We start from the raw sequence: 22204 nt of genomic DNA, 5'->3' as shown, positions 1-22204 counted from the left end.
TAATTTCTTTAAGCTGAATTCTTTAACGGATTCATCACAATCAGAATCTTCGAGAGAACTTTCTCTGCCATTTGGTTCGTCGTCATCTATTAATTGTACCAGTTCCTCCTCATTCAAATCTATTTCCCCATCAATTAATTCACTGATTTCGTTTTCAACCAAATCGCAAAAGCCCTCTAAGTGGCCATTACTATAAAAATAAATTTTTTACATAAAAAAAGCACTTTATACGGTAAACAATTGACGTACATGCGTGCTAAAGGGTATTTCCCCTAATATAAATTCGCTACTTATAACTACATGCGCGATACAGGCAGATGCAAATTTAACGAACTTAAAATTTGATTTTTAATTCGCGGGGTGAAAAATATATGAAAAGATAAAGGGTTTATACAATTCGTAGACCGCGTTATATCGAAACGCGCTGTATAAGTACCGCACTGTACGAGGGTTACCTGTACTGCCTTTTATTCCCCTAAAGGGGTAAGCAGACAGAACTCTTTCAGCACTAACTTCTGGAAACTGTTTTGTGTATACGCGCACTCATGCGTGTTACAAATTACCTGAACACCATTTTTGCCAATTTTGCCTTCATTCCCTCCTTCAAAATATCCGTCATTTTTCCGTAACGAAGAAATGTAGTCTTCTGTGGGGAAGAAAGGCATATATGGTCTCGTCCTTACTTGACGTTCCGACGTTCGGTTTCGGATCAGTGGGTAGCTTCCAGTGGCGGTTCGTACATAAGCACTGTGACGCTGCAGCACCCCCAAGGAAAAAATGAAAAAATTAAATTTTGTTTGTGTTTATAAATAATAATAATAACAATGCTTACAACATTATATAAATGCAATACAACATGTTAAAGGTTACGGCTTATGTTTCAACATTGATTGGAATTGTTCGATTAACGCTTTAGATTACGAAACAAATGCACTGCGATCTAACGCAGTGTCGGAATTATCACATTCGGCCAATTGCAGCTAGGCTCGCCGATAATTCGTTTGCGCTTCTCATTGCACGTTACAAGTGATTCCGACACTGCTCGTTTGGGCAGTGTATCGTATTCTTGCGCGCGTTATTTCTGTGAGAGATACGAAACTTTTATTATTGGTGCGTGCTCGTGGTGGGGTGAACTATTTTTTGTAAATCTCATTTTATTTTGTTAAAATAACATATAATTATTTATTTATTACAGATGCAAGGTTGAATTATGACGAGTGTCACTGTTGAAAATATGCAATGAATTATATTTTTTTAATTATCGTTACATGAAACAAATGCACTGCGTTCTAACGCAGTGCGAGAATTATCGCGCTAATTGCAGCTAGACTCGCCTATATTCGTTTACGCTTGTCATTGTACGTTACAAGGGATTCCAACACTGCCCATTTGGGCAGTGTCGCTTACAGATAAATTGTATGCATGCGCGCGTTATTTCTGTGAGATACGAAACTTTTATTATTGGTGTTTGTTCGTAGTGAGGGTGAAATATTTTTGATAAAGCAATTTTTAATATTTAAATTTATTTTTTAATAAAATGGTTACTGATTAGAAAAGAAAAAAATAATTTATTTTATTTTATTTATTTTTTATTTTTTGGATATGCAGCACCCCCACTTAAAATTTTCACCGGCCACCATTGGTAGCTTCTCCATTCACATAGCCAATATGCTGTGGGCTCAAATCTCACTGCATGTTGGCTATGCACAGAGTGATGTTTTCATACCGTCCGTTGAAAATCATTTCACACATTCATGACACACCATCCTAGGTATTCTCAAACCATTATGAAAATCATCCTTGTGGCATTATTGCAGTTAAAGAATCCAGTGATGCAAGAGGGAGGAATGCACATTTTTTTAAATATAATATTGCTAAAATGTATTACATATTGCTACTGATGATTTTAGAATTACTTCTTTAATCGACCGGTGTGAGAGCACCATCCTGCTTATTGGATTGGACGATCGAAACAGCTTAAAAAAGTTTCATGTTTGATTTCTGGAGCAGAGTTTCCAGGCCAGGTAAAAAAATTAATTAAAAAATACAAAAAAAAATCACAAATATTATTAAAAATAGGAAAAAAAACCTTGGCGCATCCACGATATTAATGTACATACATTTCGTATTGGTTGGGTTTTATATATATATATACATTAGAATTTTACTGACTAGAAACACCGAGGTAAGACAAAAACTTTAATTAGAACACAACTAGTTTTATCTTGCTAGTTTTTTTTTTTTTTTTTTTTGTGATAATATGTACACCTGATAGTATGAAGTCGGCATTCCGACGAAACTAGTTGTATTCTAATTAAAGTTTTTGTCTTACCTCGGTGTTTCCAGTCAGTAAAATTCTAATATAAAAATGTCTACAATCCGAGTAAATACCCTTATAATAATAATAATAATAATAATAATTGAAGTAAGCCAGCGATTTTTCCATTCAGTTTCAGGAGAATATGTATCTGGTTGATGAATTTTCCAGATCGGGTCGCAGGACTTTAATTGAATAGGTGGTAGATTTTGGAGGTCCTCGTGGATGGGTAAGTGTTATTTCCCATACTATCCACTCTCTGTTAGCGGCAGCTTTTCTCCTTATGTCTGGTGGTATAATGTTAGGGAGTGTTGTTTGATATTCACACACCATCCTATGGTATTTCATGCCACTATGACTATATTACTGATATCGAGTGTAAAGAGTACAGTATTTTTAGGAATATAGACAGGATAGGAAAGGAAAAGGTGTGTGCTAATGATATTAGATGACTTGAATCCAGTTAGCGTGGAGACTTATTATAATTGCAATACTAGTAATAGTTATTATTATTGTGTGACACCTCCAAAGACTCATCGCGGGAGGACACATCATTCTACTCCGCTACACACATCCTTCCGTCTCCTCAGCTACTTAATTCTCCACCCATACACCACAGCACTACTACTACTACTACCAACACCAGCGCCATCTATCGCCCATCAGTTTTTCATGTAACAGTGAGTTTTATGCCATCTAGTGTGAGGTAGTATCTAACAAGACCAAGTAAATAGTGAAGTGTTGTTAAAGCTTTACTGGATCCAGATGACAGTGACAAAGAAATGCATGACCAAATAACGATGATGGATGAAGAAACGAGTAATCATAATTGAAGACTTTAATTATCTGAACGTTGATTGGATAGCTGTAAAATCGCATGAGAAGAATGAAACTGAATTTATGGAGCTGCAAGACAACTTCCTAGGGCAGCATGTGACAGAAGGAACTCGACGTCGAAAAGTGTTAGATCTGATTATAGTGTCAGAGCGGATTTTAGTTAAAGACGTAATTATTCTGACTCTAGTTCTTATGTCGTACTGACTCGGGAAGTGGCTAAGTTTATTCAAAAAAAAAAAAAAGATTACATGCTAAACTAGCTAAAGCAAGAAATTATGACCATCTGAGGAGCAGTAATACCGCTGCCATGTAAGGCGCCTTTGTGCAAAAAAAAAAAAAAAAAAAAAATTGGTGCCTCCTTGATAAATTTTGCCGTCCCTTGATAAAAATTACAAAGAGTTTTTAAAAAATTATAAATGTTAAAATTGATTTATCAAAACGAAAAAAAAAATTGTATATTTTTTACTTACCGTTCTCGAAAATCGGACGAAACTTTTGCAACAACAGAGAGCTCCGCCGATCACGATAAACGCAACAGTACAGAAACAATATGCGCAAGAGCGGCGTTAATAGTTTCAGATTGCACGAAATGTACTGTTTCTCTGAATTGATGTACAGCACTTGTTTCAGAAGAAGTGAAATCTGACATAAACGAACACATATGGACGGTGTTCGGCACGGAGAATTGATTTTTAAAACTTAATTTTATCCCTCCCCCTCCCTTTATGACACCTTTGTGCGGCGCACAACTTGCACACCTACTTGCAGCGGCCATGCTGAGGAGTATGCTGGATTCTGCGCCAAGATAGCAGTTGTTAGATGAGAAGAATATCGACAGAGCATGAGAAGTTTAAAAATATTTAAATGATGCAATATCGGAATGAATGCATTTCTTGAGTTCGAAGAATAAATAGAGCAGGAGTGAAATGGATGTGTAATCTTATCAAGCAAAGACATTCGCAAGAATAGGGTGATGTGGAAGGAATACCATATGCGTAAGGATGATGTCCATTATAAAAATTACAAGAAGCAGGTTAGAAGAGTGGCAACTGCTGTACCGAAAGCTGAGTATGACAAGAAGCTGACTCTGTAAGCTAAAGACAACCTCGAAGAATTCTATCATTATGTTGCAAGTAAAAGAAAGAATGACTATGAAATGATAACTCTACTGAATACACATAATACGAGGGTGACAAATGCAGAAGAGGTTTTTCAATTTTTCAATTTTGCAGAAGAGTGCCCATTTTGCTAAAAGCTATCAACCTGGTATGTACAACATTGTCCTCTTCAACGAATGAAGAAACTCGGTTGTACGAGGAGGTACTACAGTTATTGCACAAACTGAATAAGAATTCCGTAATAGGGACGGATGGGATATCAGCACAGAATGTATGGAAATCCCCCCCCGCACAAGGGTGGTTAATCCTTATTAACCACCCTTGTGCGGGATTGAGCAGTACTCAAAATGATGTTGAAAATCAACATCATTTTGAGTACTGCTGCTGCTACTACTGCTACTACCATCTATTTCTCTCTCCTCTCTCTCTCTCTCTCATGCAAACATATACATCTTTTGTTTGTTTATTTAAAGGACAGTGATATTATGTGTATTCTGGCAGTGTTCTTAACTTCGAGCCTTAGACGTTGGGAAGTTGGTGAGATTACATTGGAGATGTTTACAGACAACAATACAATTCTTAGAGTTTAGGATCAAGAGATGGTAGCAGCTGCCATCAGCTTTCTCCAAATGCTTCTGAAATCATTGCCAGCCATGGAGTTCACATTTAGAGATGGCTAAAGATGGAGGCTCGTTTCCTCATCAATTTCTAAAAGTGAGGAATGTCTAAAAGCGAGCTCTGCTTACTATCTTTGGGGAATAAAAAGCATTTGAGGATAGGATTCCGGTTTTATTTTATTATCTATCTTGTAGGACAATATGAAACAGTACATTTCTTATAATCAAATACAGTTAAAAAAGATAAAAAGGAAAGATCTTGGACTGCACTGCAAGCGTTAAAACTAGAAAAAGCAAATCAAGACAAAGAAAATATGACGAACATTATCATTGGTTGATTTTGTAAGTTTAATGTTGTTTATGATGAGTAAAGGTCTTAATAAGCGACGGGACTTATATATTAGTAACTGGATGCATTCAACACATTCTTTTAAAAATATCATCTTCCAACCAAACATTTCGAAATTAAAACAGGCTTGCAGCCTTGTGGAAGTGGTGTGTATGTCCATAGCTTTAGGCCAACTGAAGAAAGCCGTTCTCTGTTCGTATCTAGTCACTGACTGGAAGATCTTTTTCTGTTTGACCAGTTCTTGAGCTAGCCATTCTCTAGCACTGAGAAGCAGGTTTTTTATACCAGAAACGCTGGTTTTTCATCCAGTAAACTAAAAAAAATCGATCGTAGAACCCGCACTGTTTCAGATAAATAATATACTGTCAGGGTTAGAGATCACCTAATGGCAGCACTTGCCTACCTCTCTTCATTGGATGCCATTCAGTACAGTAACGAGGGTATGAAGTGCCTGTGGCAAGTGTCTAACTTATCCCCCCAACCCAAAAATGACAAAAATTTTGAAAAATTTAAATATAACAAGTTAAATTTTACTAAATGATATGTTAAATACTTACTATTAACCTCATCAAAATGAGTTGCAGTGTATTGCCGAAATTTAAAAATACAATATAAAATAGCGGACTTTTATATATCTATTTATTTATTTTTATTTTTTACGTTTTGCGCCCCAAACCTAGTTGCACCCGAGGCGGGCGCCTCTTTCGCCACGCCCTCGTTACGGCACTGATGCCATTTATCATTAGTGATAGTCTTGGGCCAGCTATCTGTGATTGGCTACCTGTGGAGATTTAACTCCACCCTCCTTAGCAGGACCGACCTTCTCTATAAAGGGGCCTGGGTGTAAGAAACCTTTTGTGGCCCTGAAATATTTTTCAAAGGTAAAAATTAAAGGATTCGAAATAAACGTATTGTAAAACCTCTTATGCGCAAATGATTTTGGCACAGGAAAACAAAACATTCGAAATATAATATGTTTCCGCAAATGTGTACCGACTGTGCTCACTCGATCGCGGGACCCAGGTGCATTGCAGCCATCGCACCCCCGAGATGACCGGCCCTGCTCCTTAGTCTCCAAGCATTAGGACTAAAACGGCCATGTCTATATAGAGAATAAAAGGCATTAGTGCATTTTTTTTTTTAATTTAGCATACCTCGTAAATTATCAAGAGAAAATTCAAGGACAGTTTTAGTACTAGTGCTCAATAAGATGCAAAAAATCCATTAACACTTGATATTTCTAAAGAAATAAAGCAAACTCTTTTTGGTATAACCTAACTTTTTAGAATCAGTGACACCATGTCTTTCTTCTACCCAGCAATTTTGAAATATCAGGAACAGAATATGGCAAATCACTACCATCTCTTATTTAAAACTTGTTTGGCTGAAATAGAGTGAGTTCTGCTGTAGTCAATTTTTTTCCGAGTTTCAGAGTTAAAAATCCGAGCCTCCTGGTGGACTGCAGAGAGAGAGAGAGAGAGAGAGATCAACAAAGACTTCGAAATCATCTGAGGGGAAAGGGAATCCCTAGTAAAAGTCCTTCAGTTCAACATCTAGAAAGAACGTATCTCGTTATCGATTTTAATTTTTTTGATCGCGTTTCCATAGCACAATAAAAGGAGAACATATCTGTCCTTCGACTGGATTCAAATCCTATCTATGACGAAAAGAAACTCTATAAGAGCTTTTAGACATACTGGGCCATAGCCGTTATCCAGTTATCTGGGAAATTTACCCTTTTAATTTCATTCCTGCTTTGTATTAAATATTCACACTCTTTTTTCTAGTTTTCATCCTATAACCTGGAAATTAGCCTACATCTTCCTTCTTCTGAAAAGAGAAAGAAATCATTCCCATCTAATGCCAGACCTATTGCTCTCTCTCTCCACGATGATTAAACAGCTCCTTCTTCCTCTTCTAATAATAATAATAATAATGATGATGATGATGATTATGAAGAAATCTATTAACAGAGATAATAAATACTGACTTATATATGGATTCTGCCACTGAGAATCTAAATCGGAATCTTTTTGCCTATATCTCCAACTTTTTGGATAAAGAGAAAAATAAATTAAGAAACTGAAATGGTTCTAGATATTTTTAATCCATTTGATTGTGTTTCGTACAAAGTGGACAATAACATATTCGCCCAAATGTTACTGTCCAACTTCACCAAACCGACAGTTTTTCTGTCCAGTGGTACACACTGCATATAGAGATATGTTTTCATCAAACTTGGTAACTAATATAGAAGTATAGATTCCATTATGGTGCTTGATTCTTTCTATAACAACGACTTTATCCAACTAACTACAAATCCATTCAACTCTTCTTTTTTAATTAACAAAATATACACAACAGAAATAACTAAAATTGCTAGAATATCTACTTCTATCAGTGTTGAAGATTCTCTATTCTTTTATGGGACATTTTCTTCTAGCAAAAGACATTCCAGTTTTAATTCTAGAGTTAAAGAGAAAAGGAAATGGGAAAAAAAGCATTACTCCACTACAGCTTTGATAATATCTAAAATCTCGATAATAATAATAATAATAATAAGCTAACGCCCTTTATTCCCTTATAAGGAGTAGGCGAGGCCTTTTAACCCTAGCTTTTGGAGACTGATTGGGCAGTTCAATCTCCATCGGTAACCAATCAGAGATAGCTGGCCCATGACTATCCCTAATTATAGGCAGCCACTAATGAAGAGACCAGCAAACAAGTGCTGTCATCTCTTGGCACCTAACCATAGCAGGATGTGTTACTGTCTGATATAATGTGGGTTCTAGGGTCAATTTTCTTGAGTTTACAGGATGAAAACCCTGAGTTTCAAGAAAAAACCAGCTTGCCTGTGCCAGAGATCGACTAACTCTGGAACCAGTCGAAAAAAGGGTTTGAAAAGGTTCCTCCAGTCGATGGCTAGACTTAAACTATAAGTCTCTCTTTGTGCAGCTAGCACAGAGGATGCAAGCGTCACTTCCACTGAGCTACACAGTGGATATAACATATTGCTGGTAATTCTTTCTTGACATCATTAAAGAAACGAGGTTTCTCTCTTCCACTCCTTAGCTACAGCTATTACTTTACATCCGAATAGGCATTAATCCACAGAAATTGTACATTTGCCTAACTGAACATAGTGAAAGTTTTATGTGCTACTCGCACTTAAATATATCCATGCGCAATATTAGTTGCACTGAGCCTTTGTTTAGTTGAGATTCACGAAGCCCTTTCGTTAGAAAGGCGGGTTCGAATCCCGTCTAGGACATCAAGAATTAACCTTCATCAGGGATTTTTAACTGAAGGCACATTATCCAGCCTTATACGAAAGTGATGGGCTTTCCCCCTTCTGGAAACTTGATGTTTTTCATCCCACAAAACATGTCAACTGGCTATAAGAACATTCGAATTTACAGATAGTAGACAATGCAGACAAGATTAATTGCCCTATTATAAGCCAAAAGCAGGCTTTTAAGCCAAGTTACTTGGCTATGACAGAACATTGAGCCTAATGTGAAAGGGAAGATGGAATTTGTTATATTGTTAAAAATTTTTATGTTATGGGTAACGTAAAGAGAGGCCTGTAGCTCTGTGGAAAGGACGTTTGCATCTATAGTACTAAGCTGTCCAAAGAAAGACTGTTATATTAATTCAATTCTAGTTGCTGTTAATTTGTAAATAAAATCATTGATGGTCTTCAGTAAGTTAATTGGTTAAGAAAAGTGATTGGCTACTCTTCTATGTTAATGTAAGGAGATTTTAGCTGTTCAATTATGCCAGTGCACAATGTTATTTTGGTGTGTATAAAAGTCATACACTTTAATTATTATTATTATTATATGACACCTCCAAAGACTCATCGAGGGAGAGTGTGCCAACAGCATCGAACGATTGTGTCCCTTCCAACAACTAACTGCACTCAGACTTGCTTAACTTTTTGCATGAGCCATTGGTAGCAGAGCTCTACCAATCGACCAACCTTATGTGAAGAATAAAGTTCACACACTATGGATTTGAGTTAAGCATTCATATTTTGGGCTATTCTTGTAACTAAGTTATCAAAAAACCACAGTGGTGATGTTATCTTAAATGTGTAATTTAAATGCAATCTTTACCATTCATTCTGTTATCATGTTGAAATATTTCAAAATAAATAAAATAACCAAAATGAGGAAGTTAAAATACCAATAGGAAGTGAGTAGTAGACCCAAATTACAATTATCTGTTCGTTAATCCTCTAATGCTTTTAATTCCCCAAATGGAATAGGAATGCTTTTTTGAGCCCCCTACCCTTTAGAAATCCAGGGAAGCCAAGCTTGACCTTTGTCTTCACCAAAGCTAAGCCCTTGGCTAAGAATAACACTAGAGGCATGATAGAGAGAATGTACAACAGTTGTATAGTCGATTTACTTTCTGTAGGATTAGAAACAAGCTTTTGGAAGAAAATTCTTACTTGCATGTGTCACAGATAGGCAAACTTGGTGCCCCAGCAAAAAAAAAAAAAAAAAAAAAAAGGGGGGGCCTAGAGAAAATTCTACTCAGCAACGAGAATCAAATCCTTTAACAATAACAATCTTTATTCTGGCATTCCAGGCTAAGCTTAGCAGCGTGTTTAGAACAATACTTATGAACACATGCAAGCTTTTATATACCATATCCATTTTAATAGAAACCTAAAGTAGTTAAAGCATATCGCACTACAAAATAAAGAGATTAAAATACATATTACATGCAAACTACATAAGTAGCTTTCCTACCATTTAGGGTATATTCATATGAGGTGGAGGAAAAATTAACCATCAAATTCCTGATTTGAGAGGGGGATATAGGACATGAAAAGTTTACATCATTAATTTCCTATCAACAATTTTCCTCCAAATTAATCTTTTATATGTAAAGACCCCAGTATTGTCAGATCTTATATTCTGGTCTTCTAACGTTTCATGTAGATCTGTGTCTTCTCTGAAAAATATAAAAAAAAAATTTTTTTTTTTGCTAACTTTTCCTCTCCTACTCTTTTTAAGTAACCATACTATCTGAGTTAGCTCTGTTCCACCTGAATGCTAACAGTATCAAGTTTCTGCCTAATTGCCTCATTTTTAATATGAAACTGCCATTGAATGCCATCTGTTCACTCCCCCCCCGGCTAATTTTTCAAAGAACTCTCATATCTATGGTCTCTAATCTTTGATGAGGTGTTTTATTTCTGACCCAACTCTCAGATCCATAAGTTAAAACTGGTTTGAACATTGTCTTGTATACTGCTAGTTTAGTGTTTTGGCTAATTTGTCTCTTATTCCATATAAATTTATTATTATTACCCAAGATCCCAAGGAGTCAAAGACTCACCTAGGAGGTCCTTTTATCAAACACACAGTTCATTATTATGCTTTAAACACACTTGAATTCTCTGCAGACACCACACACTCAGGCAAGGTATTCCAATCATTCACAACTCTGCATGAAAAAGAACCTGCTTCTCACTCCCCTACTCACACCCTCCTTATACAGCTTCCAGGGATGACCTCTGGTTATCTCCTGATCTCCCACTATTTTCTGTAGAACCTCTCTAGCATTGATCCTATAACAACCCCTCAACAACTTGTAGGTCTTTATTATATCTCCTCCTCCTGTCAACTACTCTGCAAGTTGCAAATTTTCAATCTTTCCTCATTCTCGACATTCTAGAGGTTAGAAACTACCTTAGTCAGTCACCTCTGGACCCTCTCCAACATCTCTTCATCCTTCTGAAAACCAGGTGACCAAATGTAGGCACAATAGTCCATGTGGCCTAATCAAAGCCTTATACAATGGATCAAGAATCTCCCTACTTCTACAAGTCAGTGTCCTCCGCATCATTCCCAGAAGCCTTTGCACTGTCTTCACAATTTTGGCTATGTGTCCCCCTAAATTTCAGATCCTTATCCACTATCACTCCCAGATCTCTTGTTTCCTCCATCTCTGACAATATATCCTCACCAAGCATAAATTCTGCATCCCATTTTTGTTTTCCAAATTTTTTTAAAACCTTACAATTTGCAACATTGAACTCACATCCCAATTCCCATGTCCAATCACTCAATTTATTCAAGTCTTCTTGTAAGGCCATGACATCTCTACTCTTCATGGTTCGTCGAAACTTTGCATCATCGGTGAACAACTGAATATCTCCATCCAAATCTTCACCAATTCATTAATGTACAAGTTAAACAACAATGGGCCTGAGGCACACCACTAGTAACTTTCCATTTCCTGGATATCGCTTCCCCATACACAACTTGTTGATACCTATCAGATAGCCAGTCTCCAATCCAATGCACCAATCTAATATCCAACCCCATCCACTCCAGTTTGACTATCAACTTATCATGCAGTAATCTATCAAAAGCCTTTGCAAAACCTAAGTATATATTACTGTGAATCCTTCTCCTCTGTCCATGGAAGCAGTCATTTTATTGTAATAAGTAGATTACTAAAACATGACCTCACTTTAGCAAATCCATGCTGTCCATCAAAGATAATACCATTGTTGTCAACCGAATTCTGGATCCTAGTTCTCACAAGCTTCTCCAACAACTTTACTACAACACCTGACACACAGATAGGCCTATAGTTTGATGCCTTGAGTTCTATCACCTCCTTTATGAAGTAGCACAATCTTGCCCTCCTTCCACTCCTTAGGAACTCGACCGAGTGCAAGACTCGTACTAAAAAAATATGTCAAGGCCGCCATCAACTCCCTGGCAAATTCCTTCAGAATGTGTGGTGATATATTATCAAGTACCAAAGCCTTATTTATATCTAGTTTGCTGAAATCCCCATACATCTATTATTCACTTACAGCCAGTCTCTCTTCCCCATCATCAACTGCTCTCAATCTCTCTCTCCATGAAGTCACATTCACAAGATTGAAAGACTTTTATGAACTGCTCATTAAGTATCTCCACCACACCTTCCGCAACAGCTGTCTTTATACCATTTTCTCCAATCAATGTCATCCTTCCATAATCATTCTTTCTTTTGCTGGCAACATATCGCAAGAGCTCCTTAGGATTCTTTTTGGCTTCATTAGCTAACTGCTGTTCATATCTCTCTCTTTAGCTACCCTCACCAACCAAGTCACCTGTCTTGCCTGGTCTTCATAGTCCTCATGGAATTGGTTATTTCCACTTCTTTATGCTGCCTCCATAATGCCCTTTTTCTCCGTATCACATGCTTAATCTCTCTATTCATCCATTTCACACCTACCTTATTTAACCTTCTCACCTTTGGAATACATTTAGACATTGCACCTACTAGATAGTTTTTGAAAATCCCCCAAGCTGCACTGATCTCTTTTCCAGCTAACTCCACATTCCATGCTACACCTGCAAGCTGTTTCCAGAGCTCTTCATAATCCCCCCCCCCCTTGTAGTTCCACATATACCCTTTTCTTACAGAGGTCCTCACAGTGCTGGCAACCACCCAGGTAATCACTTCATGGTCACTCACCAATTGGTGGGTGATTTGACACTTCATTTATAATTACATCCTCTGATGAGATGACCAAATCCAAGAACCTCAATCCTCGTGTGCCTTCTGTTACATACTGTCTGAGGTAGTCATCCCTCAAAAACTCATTTTCTTTATTTCCAGTTGCTATCTCATCATTCCAGTCTATATTGCCATAACTAAAATCGCCCATAATGATCACTCTTTTCTTATCTGCTTGGCTAATTTGATTATACATTTCATACTACCATCCACATTTCTAACTGAAATCCCCATACATCTTTTGCTCTATAACAACATCCAACCAAGTATTTCATTCCATTCAACACTATCTCACACCATACTGCCTCAAAACCACTGGAACTATTTCCCTCTTGCATCTCTACTTTGTATGGACATAACTCTTTCTCCATCATCAATAGCACTCCCCCCTCCTTTTTTACCCCTTCTATCCTCACGAAACACCATATCCTTCCATCTCTATTCCTGTCAGGATGTTATCCTCATCTAACCATGTCTCACTTATTCCAACAATTTTTGGGTGAACAGACTCAATTAATGCAACCATTTCATCTGCCTTGTTTCTTACACTTCTAGCATTTGTATATAAACACAACAGCTCATTCCACTGATAACACTCATTCGATGTGATCTTTCCATGCTTGACTGGGGCCATTTCCCTTTTGGCTTATTCATTTTAGAACCCTCTTTAATTCCAACTGTTTCCTCTTGATCCCAGGTCATCCCATTCCTTTCCAGTCTACACATGCTCTCACATCCTCTTGGAGCATCCAACTTTCTCATGCTGTGTACCCCCTGTCCACCCTAAGCCTTCCCGTTGCCCTGTTCATCTTGCACACCCATTCTCTCATTTTCCATACTCATGCCACTTACTTCCTCATTCATAACCACCTTTTCAATCTCTCCTACTCTTCCACATCACTTTCCACTTGATCTGATTCATTCTCTATACTTACTTCTCTACCTTCCAGCAACAGTATCTCCATGCGACTCACATCATAACCACTGAAATGCAGTCCGTCACTCCCATACAGGTCACTTCGTCCTTCAAACTCATTCCACACATTAACAAATTGTACTCCTCTCTCCTCACACATTTCAGCCAACATACCATTCACAATCCTTGCTCTCCACCTCATCTCACCACTGTCATACCTAGGCAAACACTTACTACCCTTCCTATCACACTATTCTCTTTTATCCGTCTAAGCAGCCTCCTGATATCCATTCTGACGTGCTCTTTGTCCTCTGTTCGCTCCCTCCTCATATCAAATGCCTCAATCACTCTACTCATTTTACCACCTGGTAAACATACCTTGTGCATCCTCTCATCCATCACACCTTTAATAATGGAGTCACCATACGCCACTCGCTTGTTTTCGTTAACTCATTCATACCTACTTGAATCGTTTTCACCTGAATTTTCTTAATTTCACTCCACATCCATTTCATCTTTTGTCTCATCCAACCCAATTTAGCTTTCGAATCTCGCATCACATTCTCTCTATCATTTAATCTTTCTAATTTTCGAACTCTCGACTCCGGCTTCACACTTTCACTCTCATTCATCCTTTTGAGTTTCTGTACTTTCGGTCCATGCATTCAACTTTCGCTTTCATTCATTCTTTCCATTTTCCCATTTTCAATCCTTTCGTCATGCTACTTCTGGTTTCTTTCGTTCTCTCAATTGTGTTTCCTTCTGCCACATTTGTCTTGCTTTCATTCTTTTTACCATCCATTACGGTTTTCAAGTCACTCGTTTTCTTTTTTATTCAGTTGATTTCTTACCATACTAGCTTTGCTAATTCTGCTGTCTGTTTCCATATTTAATTTGCCATCTTCACAAAAAATTGTGCATAAATAGCTGAAATATTTCTATAGATTCTCTATTCATGATGTTTATTGCTGATTTCCATATCAAGTTTATTAGAGCAGTCATTTTAATTTAGTGAGGTAATTCTACAGACCAGTATTAGATTTATTTAGGATTATAATGTAATTGGCATAAAGTAATGAGAATAACATCTCTAATTTGGTTCATGTTGAAAAAAAAAATCAAAATATCTGATAATTAAAATCAGAAGTTCGTCTATATAAATATATACAGGGTGTTCGGGATAAATTTGACAGTTTCGTAAGGAAAAAGAAAATCTTCTTTGTATCTATTAAATTTAATGAATTGACAAAAAAACATTACAGGCAGAGTTAATTACAATACTATCAACAAGATTTACTCAAAATAACCACCATTAGCATCGATCACAGCTTCAATTCTGCTTCGGAACCTCGAACAAGCTGATGCTACAGTCTCCCTGGGAAGGGCCGCAAAAACTGTTTTAATTTTATCCATTAACTGGGCTTTTGTATTACTGGAAGTGCGATTGGTGTCTTTTTCAACTGCGCCCCATACAAAATAATCCATGGGGTTAAGGTCTGGGGAGTTTGGAGGCCAAACATTTGGACCGGTGAAGTCGTAGAAATTTTCAGACAACCATTTTTGACTTTTCCCAGAGGTGTGGCAAGGGGCCGAATCCTGCTGCCATACATACGGCCTACCATTGGCTACCCTTGTTATCCAGGGCTTGACTACAGTTAGCAACTCCACGAACAAAGCCCGAATTCCAATGCCAGGGTTCTTCAACACCTGTTCCTGCAGATTTGCGAGGAATTCTGCTGTACGAACGCAATCAGATCGTCTGCTAGGGATCTTTCTTCTTGCTACATCCTCGTAGTCACCATTGCAAGTCTCTAGTTCATGCCTGATTGTTTTTACTGTATTCAGGGAGCATCGGGCAGCAGTCGTAATATCCTTATTTTGATGGCGGGCACGAATCATCATGATACAAGTTATTCTCTTCCATGATTCAGGTGGGTTCCAGCTATCCATCCTTTCTGACATCTTGTATATGAATGAAGAAGGGTCCAAACTTTTAAATGAAGAGAAGTGTGTGTTAATACATGTAACTTACGGAAAAATATAATTAATTATAAATATGTCAAATTTATCCCGAACACCCTGTATATTGTCTTTTCATCCATATATTTATTACTAATACTTTTCAGATATCCTCCCATCACAAAGTGCCATACATATTAAAAACAAATAATAAAAGTTCACAATAGTAAGGAAAAATCTTTAGGACGTGAAAATCCTGAGTTTCTAAGAGGAGAACTTTCCACTCCTGTACCAGAAAATGAAAGCTGTTAATTAAATAAGCATAAAAAAATGTGAAGCAATACACATCTCACAAAGCAAATTATTAATTAATATTTGGATGAATTTTTTGGAGGACATGACATCTGGCTCACTATTTCATTTCACTATCACGCAGTAATGGGAAATGTAGGAGATTCTGTTGAAGTACTGCAAATGAGAAACCAAAATGGTTTTTAATGAAACAGGACCAAATATTACTACTGTTGTCATTCTGATCAAGCATTGTATGGCTATTTTCTAATACTTCTTCCTTAAAAGGATGTAAATTTTGCAATGAAATGCAGGCTGCCTTCCAATCTAATTCATGACCTTTAATTGAATGCAACTTTTTTTTTTTTTTTTTGCAACTGACTACAACACCTGCTATATGCTATTTTACATTTTACACCCAAATGTTTAGTTATAGGTTTGAATTCCATTTTGATACCATAATCTTTATGACCTTGGAAATCTTTATGTTCTTACAAATGACAGTGGGACTCCCTCCTGAAACCTTCAGTGTAAGGAGGGGGAAGGAAGGGATTGGAAGGATCTGTTTCTCATTCTTCATGAGTGTATTCTAAAAGATGTTTATTTCAATGCTACAGACTTCCCTGCTATCGAAATGACACAAAACTTTAATTCCAGTTTTAGAGATAACTGTGGTTTTGACATTATAACAGATATTTCACAATGGTTAATTCATTCCATTCTTAAAAACATGGTGTGACTCATACAACTGGCTAACAGTTCATGACAAGTGCTACAACCAGAGATGAATTTCAAACTATTGTCATCCTTTAGTATACACTAATATACAATTTTTATATAAATATAAATAGATAAAATCTTTCCAAAGGATTCCAGGTCAGTTTAGACACCTTCCAGACCAATTTAGATTTGTGAGGTTTTGTATAATGGATAAGGTCTTGATGACCAATTTTTTTTTTTCTATGGAAGGCAGTCTGATTCAAATGCAGTATAAAAGGTTACATTTCCATGGTACTTCTTACTGAACTAATTTTGATTAACTCATCCTTGAGAACTTCACTAAATTTAACAAGCTAAAAAAAAAGTTTAAAAAAGTTTTAAACTTGATAGCCAGCCCACCTATTGTAATAAGTGCTGTAGAGTATTTTTATATTATCTATCCAGTTTCTTACACAAATGATTTTAGGTGATCTAGATTTTTAAATTTAAAAATGCAAATTTTGAATGACACACAAATTTAGATTTTAATAGAATAGAAATTCTCAAAAATAGAAATTCTCCATCCCCATTTCCACTATGAACACTGTCAAGAAGGATAGATGGTCTACTGCTTTCTCCTACTTAGCTTTGTAAGATTCAGTACATCAGTGCATGAATGTTCAAGATGTATTTGTTCTAATTTGCACTGCTGACTTTTAGCAGTTAATCTACGTTGATTTTATAAGTGATTATTAATAAGCTTATTAGTACCATGGATTTGGATAATCTGGAAACCCTCTAGAATAAACAAAATGTTTTCAAGCCACTTCAAGCCCTCCACGATAAGCAGGGTGGTAGTCTCACACTAGGCAATGAAATTAATCTACAACCTAAACATAAGTATTCATGCCCCATGGTAGTGGTAGTACATGGCTGCTAGTATCTTGCAAATGCATCCTTTATATTAGAACTTTAAGCATATTCTTTGTCAGAATTCTGCATGTATTAATCATCCAAACATATATATGTATGTAAAACTAAACTTTTAAATCTCAATCCTCTCATAAAATAACCTGATCATGACAAAATGTAGACACGTCATCAATATATGTTATATATTCCATAGTCTTTTGAGACAATCTTGCTCATTTATAATACAAAAATGTACACATTATGGTATGGAAGTTACTCTTTTTCTCTTGCTATTGAATTTGAAATGACAGGAAAATCCAATTACACTTAGACAAATTCTGTACACCTTGTTATGAATTAACTTAGGTGGAATATGGCTTTGGCAGTGAGATAATCCAGTCTCTGCAGACCTGAATGTCTTGGAATATCATCCTAATAATGGAAGAGATCAATGTCTCAAAAAATGCTGAAGAGGTGATAAATGTTGTTCATCAAGAATGATTAAGTGATTAATTCTTAGCTATTGGAGATAAATATAATTCTCACGTCTTACTCAGATGCTATATGTATGTCAAACAAAGCTTATATAAAAATACCACCACCCCGACCCAGCTTTTGTGGAAGATATTTTAAAAAAGGTGATACAACTGATTTTTGAATGGAAGTGCTCCCAGCTATAACTTTGATGATTTATTTCTATTGTAGTGTTCCATGTATCTTGATTATATGATCATGATAGCATAACATATTTTTAGCTTCTTCTGTAATTGAATATATTTTTATGAGAATGATTAAAAAAACATTATTGGTACTTCTATTTGTAAACATTAGTTGAGATTGTACTCAAGGAACTTGATGAAGCCAGGGATTTGGTGGACAGGGAGTTGAAATTCAGAAGGCATATTGCAGCAAAAGTGGCTAAAACAGCTCATAGAATTATCTGGTTACCGAAGAAGAACCTGTAGATATATGGTTATTATTCCACTATATAAGGCTTTGATAAGTCCACATTAGAATTACTGAACACAGATCTAGTCACCTGGGTTTCTTTGGAGATGTGAATGAAGTGAAGAGTTAACTAACATGGTGGCAGGACTGTGTGATGTTCCATATGAGGAAAGATTGAAGATTTGTGGATTACAGAAGTTGGTTGATTGGCATATAAGGGGGGGGAATATGATAGAGGCATAAAAGTTGCTTGGGGGAGGAGTTATAGGATTGAAGTGGATGAAATATTTCAGTATATGAATAATGTGAGCAAAACCTAAAAGGTCATCCATGGAAACTGAGTAAGAGTCTGGTTAGTAAGAATTAGATTTTTTTTTGCTTGGGGTGGTGAATGAGTAGAATAGATTGCCAGAGTCAGTTATGTGTACTTTGTTGGTGAATGATTTCAAGGCAAAATATGACAGACATTGTTACTTAATCATTGTTACTTTTTTTTTTAAATGAACCACCTGCGATGAGTCTATAGACTCCATGGAGGTGCCTGTATAATAATAATAATAATTATAATTACTCTTTCATTTTCTTTTCAAATTAAAAAACTTTGAGCTGGCATACTAGTATTTATCGGGTAACATAATTTCACTATTTATTTACAAACCTATATGATTTGAAAATCAAAACTTACTAAGACCGAAGTGGTATCTAATACAGTACAAGTGATAATATAAAGATTAACAGGATAAAAAGAATAAAAATTACAATAAACAGAATGAAAAAAAACTGATGAAAGGAATACCCAATATATGTAACCAAGGCTATGGTTATAATGTTTGCTAAAAATAACAGCACTACATTTCAAAGAAGCCTAAACTGCAAACATCAATAGTATACAGCATATTAACAGTGTATCAATGGCTCTTCTTTGTCCCTGAAGACACCATCTGCCATTTAAGCATAGTCTTCAATTTGCAAAGTCAAATAATTTTGGACTTTGTTCTTAAACATGAGCATCTATGTACTTTGTTGGATACAGTGGTCTGGCCCACACGTGATGCAGAGCCAATTCATAATTTCTTCCATAGCAAGCTGCAGTAGCATATGCAGTATGATATGATGTCTGTTCTGTAAAACTATCACAATATATATCATAAGATATTAATAATGGAATCATGTTAACTTAAATGTCTTTATTTGTAAAAGTTTTGGCTAAGTTTCATAGGCATTGTTAATACAATTATAGGAAAACACAAAAAGAGAACAACAATTCAATTGAAAGTGTGTGATATTTCACAACGGATATGAAACTTGCCAAATTTTACAAATAAAGACATTTAAATTAATGTAAGTGATTCCATTGTTAATGTTATGATGAATTCTTCCTCTTACATCTCGATTTTTTGAACAATATCACAATATATGAAGCCCTGATTTATTGTGTTGCATATCTATTTGGCATTCCAGTCACTGCAATCAAAAGTCTGAGTCCATATCTAACCCATAGTCCCTCCTACAGCACTAATGTGTAATCTTTTGTGGTTGAGATTCACATCAAAACCACAGCAGAAACCAAATTTTACAAATAAAGACATTTAAATTAATGTAAGTGATTCCATTGTTAATGTTATGATGAATTCTTCCTCTTACATCTCGATTTTTTGAACAATATCACAATATATGAAGCCCTGATTTATTGTGTTGCATATCTATTTGGCATTCCAGTCACTGCAATCAAAAGTCTGAGTCCATATCTAACCCATAGTCCCTCCTACAGCACTAATGTGTAATCTTTTGTGGTTGAGATTCGCATCAAAATCACAGCAGAAACAGATCCAGATTATTGTACTTCTGTCATCAAATTCATGCATGGGATAATGCATTTTGTATAAGGTATATCCCAGGCTTCTCTGAGGTTTATTAAACCTAAGATGGCAACTAATGCTAAGTTGCCATCTTAGGTTTTTTGACCTAAGATGGCAACTTAGCATTAGTCACTTCAGGTCTCTGCTTACTGGAGACCTGAAGTGACTAATACCATGTTATTCTCTAGAACAGAATTCTAAAATTACCTAATTCTTAGCTATCCAGAGCACTAATGTGGTAAAGGTTAAGAACCCTTTGTGGCTGGAATTGTTATATCTACCACAACCACACTGCTAGCCTGGTTGGCCGAGTGGTTAGCATATCTGCTCTCCAGCCAAATGGCTGCGGGTTCGAATCCCACTGTGGGCATGGATGTTTGTGATTGTCTGTGAAAATACTAGTGGTGGTGGCAGTAGATGGCATTGGTGTAGATGATGCAGTTCACTGTAGTTGGTGGATGAGTGGCGAGAAGGAGAGCTGTAGAGTAGGTGCTCCCCCTCAATGAGTCCTTGGAGGCATCACAGAATAATAATAATAATTCCAAGTTACAATATTATTTGCATTAGTAAAGTCCGTGACAAAGACTGAAATATAAGATCTGACAATATTGAAGTGCTGACAAATGATAACACATTTTCTCCAAATTAGTTAACAGGACATTAGTAATAATGTAAACTTAATCATGTAGTACTGTCATAGTATACTGTACATCTCAAGGGTATGTATCAGGAAACTGATGAAGTCTGTGCTGTTTGTTGCAGTGGTTCAAGCGTAGCTAATGTGCAGCTATTTACATGCTCATGACTCCCTGTTGACACTCTGAAATGATGGTCAATGATTTCCACACTCGATTGCTGAGAGTTCTGTATCATCCTTTGGTTCTTTGGTATTATTTCCTAAGGGTTTCTAGGATGAGGTAACACTTCTACATTTTCATCAGCTATTAATGTTGCCTAGGCAATTTTGGGTGATGCAGTCTTTCACAAATCTTTTTCTTAACAGATACCTCTTTTGCAGTTTAAACTTCTTTAAGTATCACTGACAGTGTACAGGCAACTTTAGGGTGTATCTGGTTGCCTTATAATAGCAATATACATTGCTGTATATTTTCCTGTATGCCAGGTATATATATATATTCCTCTATGCGATATATATATATACATACACATATACACTATATTCCTGATGTCACGAATATACATTTCAATAAACAGGATTTGATTCTGAAACAGATGGTGTCTTTTTGTTGCTGTCTGAAATTTACAATCAATGCAACTTAAGCTGATGAGGCTAATATTATGTCTGTTAAATGAGTGTCTTCTTCTGGCCAGTTTGCCTATTTATGGGATGAAAAACAATCTCCATATGAAAGCACCTACAACCAAAAAAAACCACACAAGAAGGCTTTTCAGATTTATATATAAAATTCTTATCCTAGATGGGATTCAAACTCAGGGGCACTAATTGAGCTACAGACTCACAATACTTATTTCAACATACTGCATAAATGTTTCAATAATGAAATACTGCAAGTTGGCATATTAAAAAGAATTTAACACCATAGGAAAACTCACATAAAAAACTTTATTAGCACAGAATTTTCACTAAGTATCATAATCATCATCAGTACAAGATCTTTGATGCCGCTCTGTGATCATGTGCTGACGATACCTATGATACTTAGGCAAAAATTCTATGCTTATAAAATTTTTTATGAAGTATTCCTTCCATGTTATAATTATTTTCAATGGTGCATAAATTAAGTCAATGGTCAGTATAATGCAGAGAAGACCAGCTAGACAATTTAAAAGCAGTGCTAGAAAGCATAAATCAAGGACTACATTT

The 22204-nt window shown here is 36.2% G+C and overlaps 1 protein-coding gene across 4 annotated transcripts in view; it reads left to right on the top strand.

Moving 5' to 3' along the window:
• Nucleotides 1-22204, top strand: part of VGAT (vesicular GABA transporter) — a 148738-nt gene that overhangs the window by 54778 nt on the left and 71756 nt on the right. Inside the window, exon 1 of one of the 4 annotated variants that reach the window (XM_090391941.1) lies at nucleotides 18028-18189. The exons of the other annotated variants lie outside the window; for them this stretch is intronic. The gene's annotated coding sequence lies outside the window, so the exon portion shown is untranslated. Of the gene's footprint in view, nucleotides 1-18027; nucleotides 18190-22204 lie in introns of those variants that run through there. 4 annotated transcript variants of the gene reach the window in all.

This window comes from Typopeltis vanoorti, chromosome 4 (genome assembly GCF_054136105.1).
Source record: "Typopeltis vanoorti isolate ZY-2024b chromosome 4, IOZ_Tvanoo_1.0, whole genome shotgun sequence".
Lineage (NCBI taxonomy): Eukaryota > Metazoa > Arthropoda > Arachnida > Uropygi > Thelyphonidae > Typopeltis > Typopeltis vanoorti.
Note: the sequence above shows the minus strand (reverse complement) of the source record. Positions and strands in the feature narration are given on the sequence as shown.